The sequence below is a fragment of the Rhinolophus hipposideros genome, assembly GCF_964194185.1.
Source record: "Rhinolophus hipposideros genome assembly, chromosome: 16".
Lineage (NCBI taxonomy): Eukaryota > Metazoa > Chordata > Mammalia > Chiroptera > Rhinolophidae > Rhinolophus > Rhinolophus hipposideros.
In genome coordinates this window covers 14,377,847-14,390,893 of record NC_138062.1, presented here as the reverse complement: position 1 = coordinate 14,390,893, position 13,047 = coordinate 14,377,847, and positions in this window count along the sequence as shown.

Genomic DNA, 13,047 nt, shown 5'->3' with positions numbered 1-13,047 from the left:
ATAATACCTGTCCTATTCAAACTCTTCCAAAGAAAAAATTGAAAAAGAGACAATACTCCCTAACTCATTTTATGAGGCCAACATTACCATGATACCAAACCCTGGTAAGGACAACACAAAAAAAGGAAACTACAGACCAATATCTCTGATGAATACCGATGCAAAAACCCTAAACAAAATTCTAGCAAATCTAATGCAACAATGAATTAAAATGATTATTCATCACAATCAAGTGGGGTTCATCCCAGGGGCACAAGAATGGTTCAACATCCGCAAATCCATCAATGTGATACATCACATAAACAAAATAAAGGACAAAAATCATATGATTATATCAATTGATGCAGATAAAGCATTTCACAAGATACAACATCCATTTATGATTAAAACACTTAATAAAAAGTTTAGGGACTTGAGAGGAGTTGCCCTTTTTGCTTCCCATCCTCCGCTTTACCTCACCCAGTTACTTCTCAGTATCCTGGGAGAACTTCTCCCAGGGCTGAGCTCCTAGCAGCTGCATTCACTTGGTCGCTGACATCTGTCTCCCCATGGGCAACCAGGAGACACAGCATATTCATCAGGAGTAGATTTCATCTCAACACATCATTTTCTTTGCCATCCATCAGAAGCAACTCCTCAGGTTAAAAGTTTTATCATGGGAAGGGACATGATAGGAATGGCAGCAGCGAGTTGGTCTTCTTGAGTTCTTCTCCAGAACTAACCACAAATTGACCATCTATAACCCATCAAGGACTCTCTGCTCATCACACAGAACAGCTAAGAGACTAGTACCAGGATTACTTGAAGGTGGGCAAATTGGGTGAGCAGGGGAAGAGGGAAGGGAATGGAGTAGAGATGCAGCCACATCCACAGCTGCGGAGATGCAGGGGCTCCAAGGACAGAACAGAGACCACAAGAGCCAGGAGGTGGGCTCTTTCCCTGTGTCCCACAGCTGATCTATCCTGCCAAGAGAGCAGCATATCCAGGATTTGAGGCAGTAACCTCAGCTGAGAACTCCAGCTGGGCTCCAGGTAGAACAAACAACATAAGCACCATACCTGGGCCCCTTTCCCCACTCTCCCAATCCGACTCCCGCCCTTCCTGGGACTCAAACTGGCCCCTGAACTGAGGAGTAGTGTCAGATTACAGAGGAGCCATAGCGCGCAGGATCTCAGAAGACCCGGCTGGCAGCTGTAACCCAGAGAAGATGCTGGGAACAGTGTGACACGGCTGGGCTGGGATAGAGAAGACTCCTCCATCCCTGGTCCCCCCCTCTCTGGCCTGCCTAGGGCGGGGCAATTACAGCTGCAGAGATACATCCAGGGGTCAGCAGCAGGTGGCAGAGGCAGCTCCGGGCTTTCAGCAGCTCAGAAATCTCCCGCCCTCCACACACACACGCACCACATGGAAGAAGTGCCCTAAGACTCAGGAGAGCTGGGCACAGAGCTGGTTGTGTTACTCTCAGTGCACATATGTACAGGCAAGAGCAGAAACTGCACTGCCTTTATACAAACTACCATCCAGACCCCTTAGCCCCACTCATCTAAATCTGCAGTCCCAAGGTCACTCTGGGCACCAAGTGACCGGCTCTGCTTGCACAGTACGCAGAGGACTCTTTGGTACAACAGAGGACAACCCGGAGATTACTTGGTGAGCTTAAGCCAAGACTGGCGCTGCTTTTTTGTTTTGTTTTGTTTTTATATCTTTGATATTTTTGCCTGGGTTGAATGTGACTTATCGGTTGTTTTTACATATGAATGTATTTGTTCTTTTTTTTCTTTGTTGTTGTTGTTTTTGTTGTGCTTGGTGATTTGCTTTGTTCTGAAATTGCCCTTCCAGGGCCCAGCTCAAGAGGCACAAGATTCAACACACCCAGAGACCAACTCCAGACCAAACCAGAGTACTACTGGGATTGACCTACAAGTGACACACCCAGAGGGAATTCTCTACAGGCACAAGAGCCCATAGAGTCCAAGCCTCATGTGAGCAGTCAACCTTCACGCAGCAGAACATCCTGCTGTGGGCAGAGCCAAGTCTCACAACTAGTCAGCCTAGGAGTCAATCCCACCTACTCACAAGCTTAAAACAATTAAAGATCAACTTTAACAGAACGATATACACAAGAGTCACATTTGGAGCACATGCAGAGGAGAAGAATGAAGTAGTGCAAGTCAAATATAAAGGACACATGCTGCATAAGATAACCCAGCAAAAACCGAGAACCCTAGGGGATCTACCTAATACATCGAAGCAAACACAGAGAATTAGCCAGAATGGGGAAAGAAAGAAACATGTCCCAAATAAAAGAACAGAAGAAACCTCCAGAATTGGAACCAAATGGAATAGAGGTAACCAACCTATCAGAGACAGAGTTCAGAACACCGATGATAACCATGTTTAAGGAGCTTAGTGACGACATAAAGGACAGAAAAATCATAATGAAAAATAAGTTAGAACTAAAGAATACAATTAACTGAAACAAAATGGATTAAAGACTAAAATATAAGATCTGAAACTATAAAATTCCTAGAAGAAAATATAGGACAAAACTTTACAGACATTACCCGGAGTGAGATTTTTACTGATATGTTTCTTTGGGCAAGGGAAGTAAAAGAAAAATTAAACATGTGGGATTACATCCAACTAAAAAGTTTTTTTCACAGACAAGGAAACCATCAATAAAACAAAAAGGGATCCTACTGAATGGAGAAGATATTTGCCAATGATATATCTGATAAGGAGTTAATATCCCAAATTTACAAAAAATGTCACTCAATTCAACTCCAAAAATAAAAACAACCCAATTAAAAACTGGGCAGAGGACATGAAGAGGTATTTTTCTGAAAAGGACGTACAGATGGCAAACAGACATATGAAAAAATGCTCAACCTCACTAATCATTAGAGAAATGCGAACAAAAACCACAACGAGATACCACGTTGGCCCAGTCAAAATAACTATTCTCAATAAATCAACAAAAACAAATGCTGGCGAGAATGTGGAGAAAAGGGAACTTTTGTGCACTGTTGGTGGGACTGCAGATTTGTGCAGCCACTATGGAAAACAGTATGGAGATATCTCAAAAATCTGAAAATGGAACTACCTTATGATCCAGCAATTCTACTCCTACGTGTCTGGAGAAATCCAAAATTCTAATTCAAAAAAAAATGTATGCACCCCTATGATTATTACATTGTTTTGTGCACCTGAAACTAATAAAAAAAAAGTTAAAAAATAAAACAGGTATAGAAGGAAAACACCTTAACACAGTAAAGACCATATATGACAAATTCTCAGCTAATATCATAATTAACGGTGAAAAACTGAAGCCCTTTGCTCTACATTCAGGAACATGACAGGGCTGTCCCCTACATTCAGGAACATGACAGGGCTGTCCCCTATCATCTCTGCTTCTCAATGTAGTGTTGGAAAGTCCTCGTCAGAGCAATCAGGCAAGACAAAGAAAAGTCTTCCAAATTCACAATGAAGAAGTTAAATTGTCACTCTTTGCGATGACATGATGCTATATATATAGAAAACCCTAAAGACTCCACCAAAAAGCTATCAGAAACAATAAATGAATACAATCAAGTTGCTGGCTACAAAATCAATGTACAAAATTCCATTGCATTCCTATATACTAACAATGAAATCTCAGAAAAAGAAATAAAAAAAGAAAATCAGTTCCTTTTGCAATTTCAACAAAAAGAATAAAATACCTAGGAATAAACTTAGGCAAGGATGTGAAATACCTATATGCTGAAAACTGTAAGACATTTTTAAAAGAAATTGAAGACGACAAAGAAATGGAAAGACATTCCGTGCTCATGGATTGGAAGAATCAACATAGTTAAAATGGCCATATTACCCAAAGCAATATACAGATTTAATGCAATCCCCAAACTCCCCATGGCATTTTTTAAAGAAATAGAACAAAAAATCATCAGATTTGTATGGAAACACAAAAGACCCCGAATAACCAAAGCAATCCTAAGAAAAAAGAACAATGCTGGAGGTATCACACTCCCTGACTTCAGCTTGTATTACTGGGCAACAGTCATCAAAACAGCATGGTATTGGCAGAAATATACATAGACCAATGGAATAGAATTGAGAACCCAGAAATAAACCCACATAAATCTGGACAGATAATTTTTTGACAAAGAAGCAAAAAACACACAATGGAGAAAAGACAGCCTCTTCACTAAATGGTGCTGGGAGAATTGGATAGCCACTTGCAAAAGAATGAAACTGGACTGCTATCTGTCACCATGTACCACAATTAATTCAAAATGGATCAAAGCCTTAAGCATAAGACCTGAAACAATAAACTGCATAGAAGAAAACGTAGGCACTAAACTTATGGACCTTGGGTTTAAAGAGCATTTTATGAATTTGACTTCAAAGACAAGGAAAGTAACAGCTAAAATAAATGAATAGGACTATATCAAACTAAAAGCTTCTGCACAGCAAAAGAAACCATTGACAAAATAAAGAGGCAACCAACTGAATGGGAGAAGATTTTTGCAAACAGTGCCTGCGATAAGGGGCTAAAATCCTAAATATGCAAGGAACTCATGCAACTCAACAACAAAAAAACAAACAACCCAATTGAAAAACGGGCAGAGGACCTGGAGAGACATTTCTCCAAAGAGGACATACAAATGGCAAATAGACATATGAAAAAACGCTCAACATCGCTAATCATCAGAGAAATGCAAAAAAAAAAAAAAAAAACCACAGTGATATTTATCAACTTACCCCAATAAGAATGTGTATCATCAACAAGACAAATAACAAGTGCTGCAGAGGCTGTGGAGAAAAAGGAACCCTCATACACTGTTGGTGGGAATGCAGACTGGTGCAGCCATTAAGGAAGGCAGTGTGCAGGTTCCTCAAAAAATTATGAATTGAATTACTATATGGCCCAGCATTCCCTCTCCTGGGTATCTACCCCAAAAATCTGAAAACATTTGTTCGTAAAGACAAGTGTGCTCCAATGTTCATAGCAGCTTTATTTACGGTGGCCAAGACATGAAAACAATCAAAATGTCCTTTGATAGATGAATGGATAAAGAAGTTGTGGTATATATACACAATGGAATACTATTTGGCGGTAAGAAAAGATAATATAGAAACATTTGTGACAACATGGGTGGATCTTGAGAGTACAATGCTAAGCAAAATAAGTCAGACAGAAGAAGTAGAGAACCATATGATTTCTCTGATATGTGGTATATAAACCAAAAACAACAAAAGAACAAGACAAACAAATAAGAAAAACTCATAGACACAGACAATAGTTTAGTGGTTACCAGAGGGTAAGGGGGGAGAAGGGTGGTAAATGAGGGTAAGGGGGATCAAATATATGGTGATAGAAGGAGAACTGACTCTGGGTGGTGAACACACAATGGGATTTATCGATAATGTAATACAGAATTGTATACCTGAAATCTATAACTTCACTAACAATTGTCACCCCAATAAACTTTAATTAAAAAAAGAAAGATTATTCCAAACTGTCTACCATCAGTCAGGGGTCAGACGAGAACCCCTCAGCTTTTCTAGGAGGCCCTAATCAAACACACCCCTATCAGGCCAGATATGCTGGAAGGAGACATAATCCTTAGGGACAAGTCTGTAACTCAGTCTGCCCCAGATATCCGCAGAAAGCTACAGAAATTGGCTATAGAGCCCGAGGGCACACAGAACAATTGTTTAAGGTAGTCAACACTGTATTTTTATCATCAAGACCAGGAGGAGACACGAAATAAAGAAAAAAAGATAAAAAAGAAAACAGACATGCTTATAGCGGCCCTTCAAGCGACAGTCCCAGAGGAGACCAAGGGAAAATACAACTGTTAATCAATGTGGACGGTGCAGGCACTGGAAGAAGGACTATCCCCAGAGACTGCGGGCAACACAGAGACCACCCTGATCATGTCCCCACTGTGGAGGAGAGCACTGGAAATTCGAATGTCCTCAGAGGCCTCAACCCCTGGGGTCAGCCTCGTCCAGTCAGGCCCCCACATGAGATTGAGGGTGCCAGGGCTCTTAACAATGGATCCCAAATCCCTGTAGCCAATAGAGACCTCTAAGCCCCAGGTACTCCTAGAAATAGAGGAGAAACCTGTTAACTTCCTCCTAGATACAGGAGCCACTTTCTCTGTCCTCCTCTCTAACCCAGGGACACTCTCAGCCACTGTGTAACTATCTGCAGAGTAACTGGAAAACCAGTCACCAAATACTTCTCACAACCTTTGGGGTGTTTGTGGGGCAACCTATTGATCTCACCCTATTTTGATCATACCAGAAAGTCCCACTCCCCTGCTGGGAGGACACCTCATGACAAAACTAGGAACAGTAGTCCTCCTGGCCCCTGGACAAATTCCCAACTGCCTCCCAGTAATAGAACCACACATCGACCCTGAGGTCTGGGCCGAGCCTGGAATAGTCGGCCGTGCCCTAACGGCCACCCCAATCCATGTTTACCTCACAAGGACCTCCATGCATTTCCTTGCAGGAGGCTATACCCCTAAAAACCTGAGATTTGACACGGACTAATCTCAGTTATCAATAACCTTAAAAAGACAGGGCTCCTCAGGACATGTAACAGTCCTTGTAACACCCCCATCCTGGGAGTCTGAAAACCCAGAGGAGACTGGCGCTTAGTGCAGGATCCCCAGGCCATCAATGAGGCGGTCGTCCCCATACATCCTATAGTCCCAAATTCATACACCCTCTTAGCCCAGATACCTACAGAAACCAAATGGTTTACTGTCTTAGAGTTAAAAGATGCCTTCTTCTGCATACCCTGATTCACAGTATCTTTTGCCTTAGAGATTCCTGAAAGCCAGACATCACAGCTCACTTGGACGGCCCTTCCCCAGGGGTTTAGGGATAGCCCACATTTATTTGGACAGGCCCTCTTGGAGGACCTGCCGAATTCTCCTCTGACCAGTGTACCCCGTTACAGTATGTAGATGATATCTTGTTGTGAGGTCCCTCTGAGAGCCTTACAAGCCACGGAACAACTGCCCTCCTAAACTTCCCAGCTGCAAGGGGTTACAAAATTTCTAAGGCCAAAGCCTAGATGTGTCAGACTGCAGTCAAATATTTGGGCTTAATGCTTTTGGAAAGACAGAGTCCTAGGGCCAGAAAGGGCCCAACCCATTTCCAAGTATGCCTACCCCAGGACTCTTAGGCAAACTAGGGGTTTTCTTGGCATAACAGGATATTGCCGTCTATGGATTCCTGGCTATGGGGAAATAACCAGACCTCTGTACCAAATAAATAATGAAAGACACTCAAGAAGCCAAGATGCACCTAGTGCTTTGGAACCCCGAGGGCTTTAACCTCCTGAAGCCTCCTGAAACAGGCTTTACTAACTGCCCCAGCTTTAATCCTCCTGACCAGGGGACCCTACAACTTACATATCACAGAGAGAAAAGGAATAGCACTGGGGGTCTTGACCCAACCAAAAGGGCCTCCCTAACAACCGATAGGGTATTTAAGCAAGGAGCTGGACTTAGTAGCTTGCTGGTGGCCCGCCTGCCTCCGTTGGTTGTAGCAACCGCCCTCCTAGTACCAGAGGCCCTCAAACTCTCCCTGGGGTAAGACCTCACATTACACACCCCACATTACATTCAGGGATTACTAAACACTGAAAATAGCTACTAGCTCACAGATGCTGGTCTCTTAAAATACCAGGCCCTGCTGCTAGAAGGCCCGATAACACAGATCAGGACACGCTCTGCCTTAAACCCTGCCACCTTCCTCCCTGAGGATGACATGGGACTCACACACGACTGTCAATAGGTGTTAGCACAGACCTGTGCAGCCAGGTGGGACTTGCAGCATGTGACCCTAAACAACCCAGTGGATGCTCTTCACTCTTTTATAGAAAACGGGACCTGCCAAGCTGGCTATGCCGTAGTCACTTTGCATGAGATCACAGAAGGCCCTGCCCCCAGGGACCAGCACTCAGCTAGCTGAAATTACTGCCCTCACCTGAGCCTTGGAACTGAGCAAAGAAAAAAGGGCTAACATATTTACTAACTCCAAATATGTCTTCTTAGTTTTACATGCCCATGGAACCATCTGGAAAGAAAAATTTCTTAACAGCCGCTGGATCAAATACCATCAGAAGATCAATCTATTACTCCAATCAGAATACCTCCCCCAAAGAAATAGCGATCATACATTGCATGGGACACCAAAAGGGAAATAATGAGGTTTCTGAAGGTAACCATCTAGCAGATCAGGTGGCCAAAAACGCTGCCATACTAGCTCCCACAATGGTTCCTCTAGTCTGGGACTGGTCGGCAATACATATCAGGCCCCAATACACACAGGAAGAACAAAAGTGGACAAAGGAGAGGGGTTACACTCATCTGCCTACAGGATAGCTACAAAGTGAGGGTGGCCGTCTCTACCTCCCAGCAGCAAATTTGTGGAAGGTCCTCAAAACCCTACACCAGACCTTCCATTTAGGGTGGAACAAAACCCTACAGATGGCTCAATAGTTATTCACAGGCAAAGACATTCTACAAAAAACATCCTTACCTCCTGTGAGGCCTGACATAGAAAGAACCCCTTAATGTATCCTCAAACACCCACGGGAATACAAATGCAGGGTAAATATCCAGGGGAGGGCTGGCAATTAGATTTCACCCACATGCCAAAGCAAAAGGATACAAATATCTCCTAGTATGAGTAGACACCGTCACACATTGGGTTGAGGCCTTCCCCTGCCAGGCTGAAAAAGCTATAGAGGTAGTTAAAGTTCTAACCACGGAAATCATACCCAGGTTTGGTCTCCACAGGTCTCTCTAAAGCGACAGTGAACCCTCGTTCAAATCCTTGGTCACTGAAGGAGTCTCTAAAGCCTTGGGAATAAATTACCATCTCCACTGTGCATGGAGACCCCAGTCCTCTGGCCAGGTAGGAAAGATCAGTGACATCATTAAAAGACATCTGCAAAAGAAACCAGCCCAAGCTGGACCATCTTGTTCCCTATAGCTCTCCTTTGTGTTCAAAAAACCCCCAACAAATGGGGCCTAAGCCCTCTTAAGATGCTCTATGGCAGACCCTTCCTAACAAATGACCTGCAATAGACCATGAAACCATAGAATTGACCCAACATATTACTCCTCTAGCCCAACTCCAATAGACCATCCAACAGATATCGGGATCACAACCCAGAGAAAAAGCAGCCCCGTTTTTTCCAGGGGATGAAGTGCTTATTAAAACCGTTTCCTCTATGTCTCCTAGTCTAGACCTGGTTTGGAAACGGCCCTACATGGCAATACTTTCCACCCCTACAGCAGTTAAGGTGCCAGAATTTGACTCCTGGATCGAACACTCTTGGGTCAAGCCCGGGACACCTGTAGATCCCAGCCCTGAATACTCCAGCCATCCCCAAGGATATCTGAAAGCAATCCTGCGCCGTTCAGATAAGTGCCCAGATGGTGGGACTTAACCCCAAAGGGATGACAGTGGAGGAGTTTCCCTCTCCTAATACTTGCCTTTTTCCTCTTTCTTACTGTCACCCTCATCTGCACCGCTCTAGACCTGACACCCCTTCCCGGCCGCGGTCTCCCATGGGCAGGCTTCAGTTTGGGACTGATGTGCATCATGTTCTTGGGACTCACTCTAGTGGCCCTGTGAAACCTTCCTGGAGTCCTGGATGACCATGGGACTCATCTCCCTTGTTCTCCTTCTGGCTCCCACCCACACTCTCCCGGCAGAGGGAATCTCAGAATGGTTCCAGCTGATGGCAGCTGCCTTTAACCTAACCGATTGTTGGATCTGTGGAATGGAATTCCTGGGCACCATCTTCCTGCCCCTATTTTCACCTGGCTACAAGCTAATTACACTGTCTCCCCCCCACCCCCGCAATCTCTTACAGTAGCCCTTTCCCCAACGAGGCCATTGAGGTATTGTTCCTGACGCCTGGAGGGAGGGCACGGAGAACAAGAGGTGACAGAGTCCCTGGTCCAATGAAACCCAGACTCTCGCCTGGCTAGATAGGCTGAGCCTTAAAACTTCTGCTACCTTTCCACTTTGCTTTGAAAATGCTATCTAAGCTGTATGCTTGGAATTATTCCTTGGGATCTTCTCTCTTCCCAATGTAAATTCACTTTCAAGGTCACCACCGGTTCTGGGGAAGAACATTGGAATTCCTTGAATTATAACACCCTGCAGGCATATAAAACCCCCACCAAATATCACATGTTCCTCAGGACCCCCTAACCCCCCCACCCCACAAGTAGGGTATCCTTTACAGCCACCACAAACCCATCCTGTTCTGCAGGATGGTCTCATGTAGTCTGCAACACACCACGGCTCACTTTGGTGTTCCGACTGTTCCTCTCCACTCACCAGTTCTCCCTAAAAACTTATCCCTCAAGCGCTTTAGCTTCCACTGTCTCTGCTAGACTCAACAAGGATCTAACTTTAATTTGGCAAAAACTGAGGGGAGCATCCTCTGGTTCAACCAAACCCGAAACCCTCTATATATACAGGTTTAATCTTAATCTAATACCCGAGGAAGGTCTCTTTTTCTTCTGGGGCACCAGAGCCTACATCACCCTACCTTTCCTAGCTCCCATGGCGGACTATGCTTCTGGTACCGGCTATATGCCACATGTTTTGAAACAACTGCACCCCAGAGCACGGAGGGTAGCAGTAGCACTGGTTCTAATCCTGCTTCTAACTGGGATCTAGCAGCATCTGGTAATGCCTTAGGGGGAACCTCCATCCATCTATCAGTCTAACTAGCAAAGGCTTTAAAAGAAACCACTACTGGAATATGAAAGCTTATCCAACAAGTAGATTCACTAGCAACGGTGGCTCTTCAAAATAGACAGGGCTTAGACTTACTAACTTCCTATACGGGGGGTGGGGGGGGCATGTGCCTACCTAAAAGGGAATGCTGTCTCTACATAAATCATACTGGGTCTGTAGTCACCCACTTAGATACTGCAAATGAACTCGTAATTTCCTTTGAAAATCAGACTGGTGGACATCCCCAAGAGCTCAACTCTTATGATGGGTATGGCCCCTCCTGGACCTTCTACTAGTCCTTCTCTTTCTGCTCTCATTCGGACCCTGCATTCTCAATCTGCTCTTTCAGTTTATCTCTTCTCGCCTAGAAACTGTAAAGCTACAAATGGTACTCAACATGGAGCCCTGCATGGACCTCCAAAACCCACCCTGTACTGCGGACCAGTAGACCGCCCTCTGACCGACTAGCCCACTGCTGGCCCATACACCACTCCTTCTCAGCAGGAAGCAGCCAGAGTGGTCTTCGCTCTTTCCCCTAATGGCAATTAGGGTTACATCATCAGAGGGGAGATTAAGATAAGAAAGTCCTAGGTAGTCAGCAACAGGACCACAATAGACCCAGTAGACATCAAGTCCCAGAAAAACTGTTTCAAAGTAAAATGGGAAAGTCATGGGCATAAGGGACACACAGCATAGGACATCAAGGCCAGAGAAAACAGTTTTAAAGTAGGTGACAGAAAAATGGGGAGAAGGAAACTGAGCAGGAGAGTAGCTACTGCATCAGACTGCAGAGCCAACCAAGACACCAGCCCAGGTCCGGGGGCGTGTAGGTGGGGGGCAATCAGCTTCTGGTAAACAACTTAAAGATTACAAACTCAAGGACATCCAGTCTCTGGCATAGCTTAGCCTGCGGCACATTCCATTTTCTGATCCCCTCTCTCTCTGGAGAGCTGTTCTCTTGTGATTTACAATAAAACTGTACTGCTTAAATGTTGCCTCTCTGATCCACGCTTCCATTCTTCAGCGACTATGAGATCATGATCCCGGGGACACCACGGACACCCTCCCACATCAGTAGGGGACTTTAATATCCCACTTACTTTAATGAATAGCTCATCCAGATGGAAAATCAATATGGGAACATTGTGTGTTCTACAGTTTCTGGATGAAATGGTCTGTATATGTCTCTTAAGTTCATCTGACCTAAATTATTGTTTAAGGTCATTGTTTTCCAGTGCACATGGAACATAGTTTTATTGATCTTTTCTATTGTTTTTTTTTTTTTTTTGTCTGTTATTTCTTCCCTCCTACTAAGAGCAAGACAGAGATAAATTCCTGGAAACAGAAAACCTTACAAGACTGAATCATGACAAAATTGAAAATTTATGTTTTTGGAATTTTTTTAAATTCTGATCTAAAATCTAGGACCAGATGGCTTCCCAGACAAATTTTACCAAACATCTAAACTATTCCAAAAAAACTGAAGAGGAAAAAACACTTCCAAACTTATTCTACGAAGCCAGCATTACCCCAATACCAAAAACAGACAAAGACACCACAAAAAAAGAAAATTACAGGTCAATCAAAAAGTAAAAATCATATGATCTCTCAACAAGGTGGGCATAGAAGAAACATTCCTTGACATAATAAAGGTCGTATGTGACAAACCTGCAGCTCACGTTATACTCAATGGTGAAAAGCGGAGCACTTTTCCTCTAAAATCTGGAACAAGACAGAGTTAACACTTATTTTTTGCCCAATTGCTGTGGCTGGAACTTCCAATACTATGTTGAATAAAAGGCATCAAAATCAGAAAAGTGCCAGTAAAATGTCACTATTTGCAGATGATATCCCACTATATATATAGATAGCCCTAATGATTCCACCAAAAAACTATTACAATAAATAAATTCAATCAAATCATAGCATACAAAATCTATATACAGAAATTATCTGCATTTCTATACACTAATAATGAGCGATCAGAAAGAATTTAAGAATACAATCCCACTTACCATTGCATCAAAAGGAATACAATGGTCTCTTCAATAAATGATGTTAGGAAAACATGACAGCTATACACAAAATAATGAAACTGGACCACTATCTTACACCATATACAAAAATAAATTTTAAAATGGCTTAAAGACTAGAATTTTGACATTTTAGCAAAGGAAACTATCAACAAAATGAAAAGGCAACCTACTGAACGGGAGAAGCTATTTTCAAATTATATATCCAATAAGTGGTTAATATAAA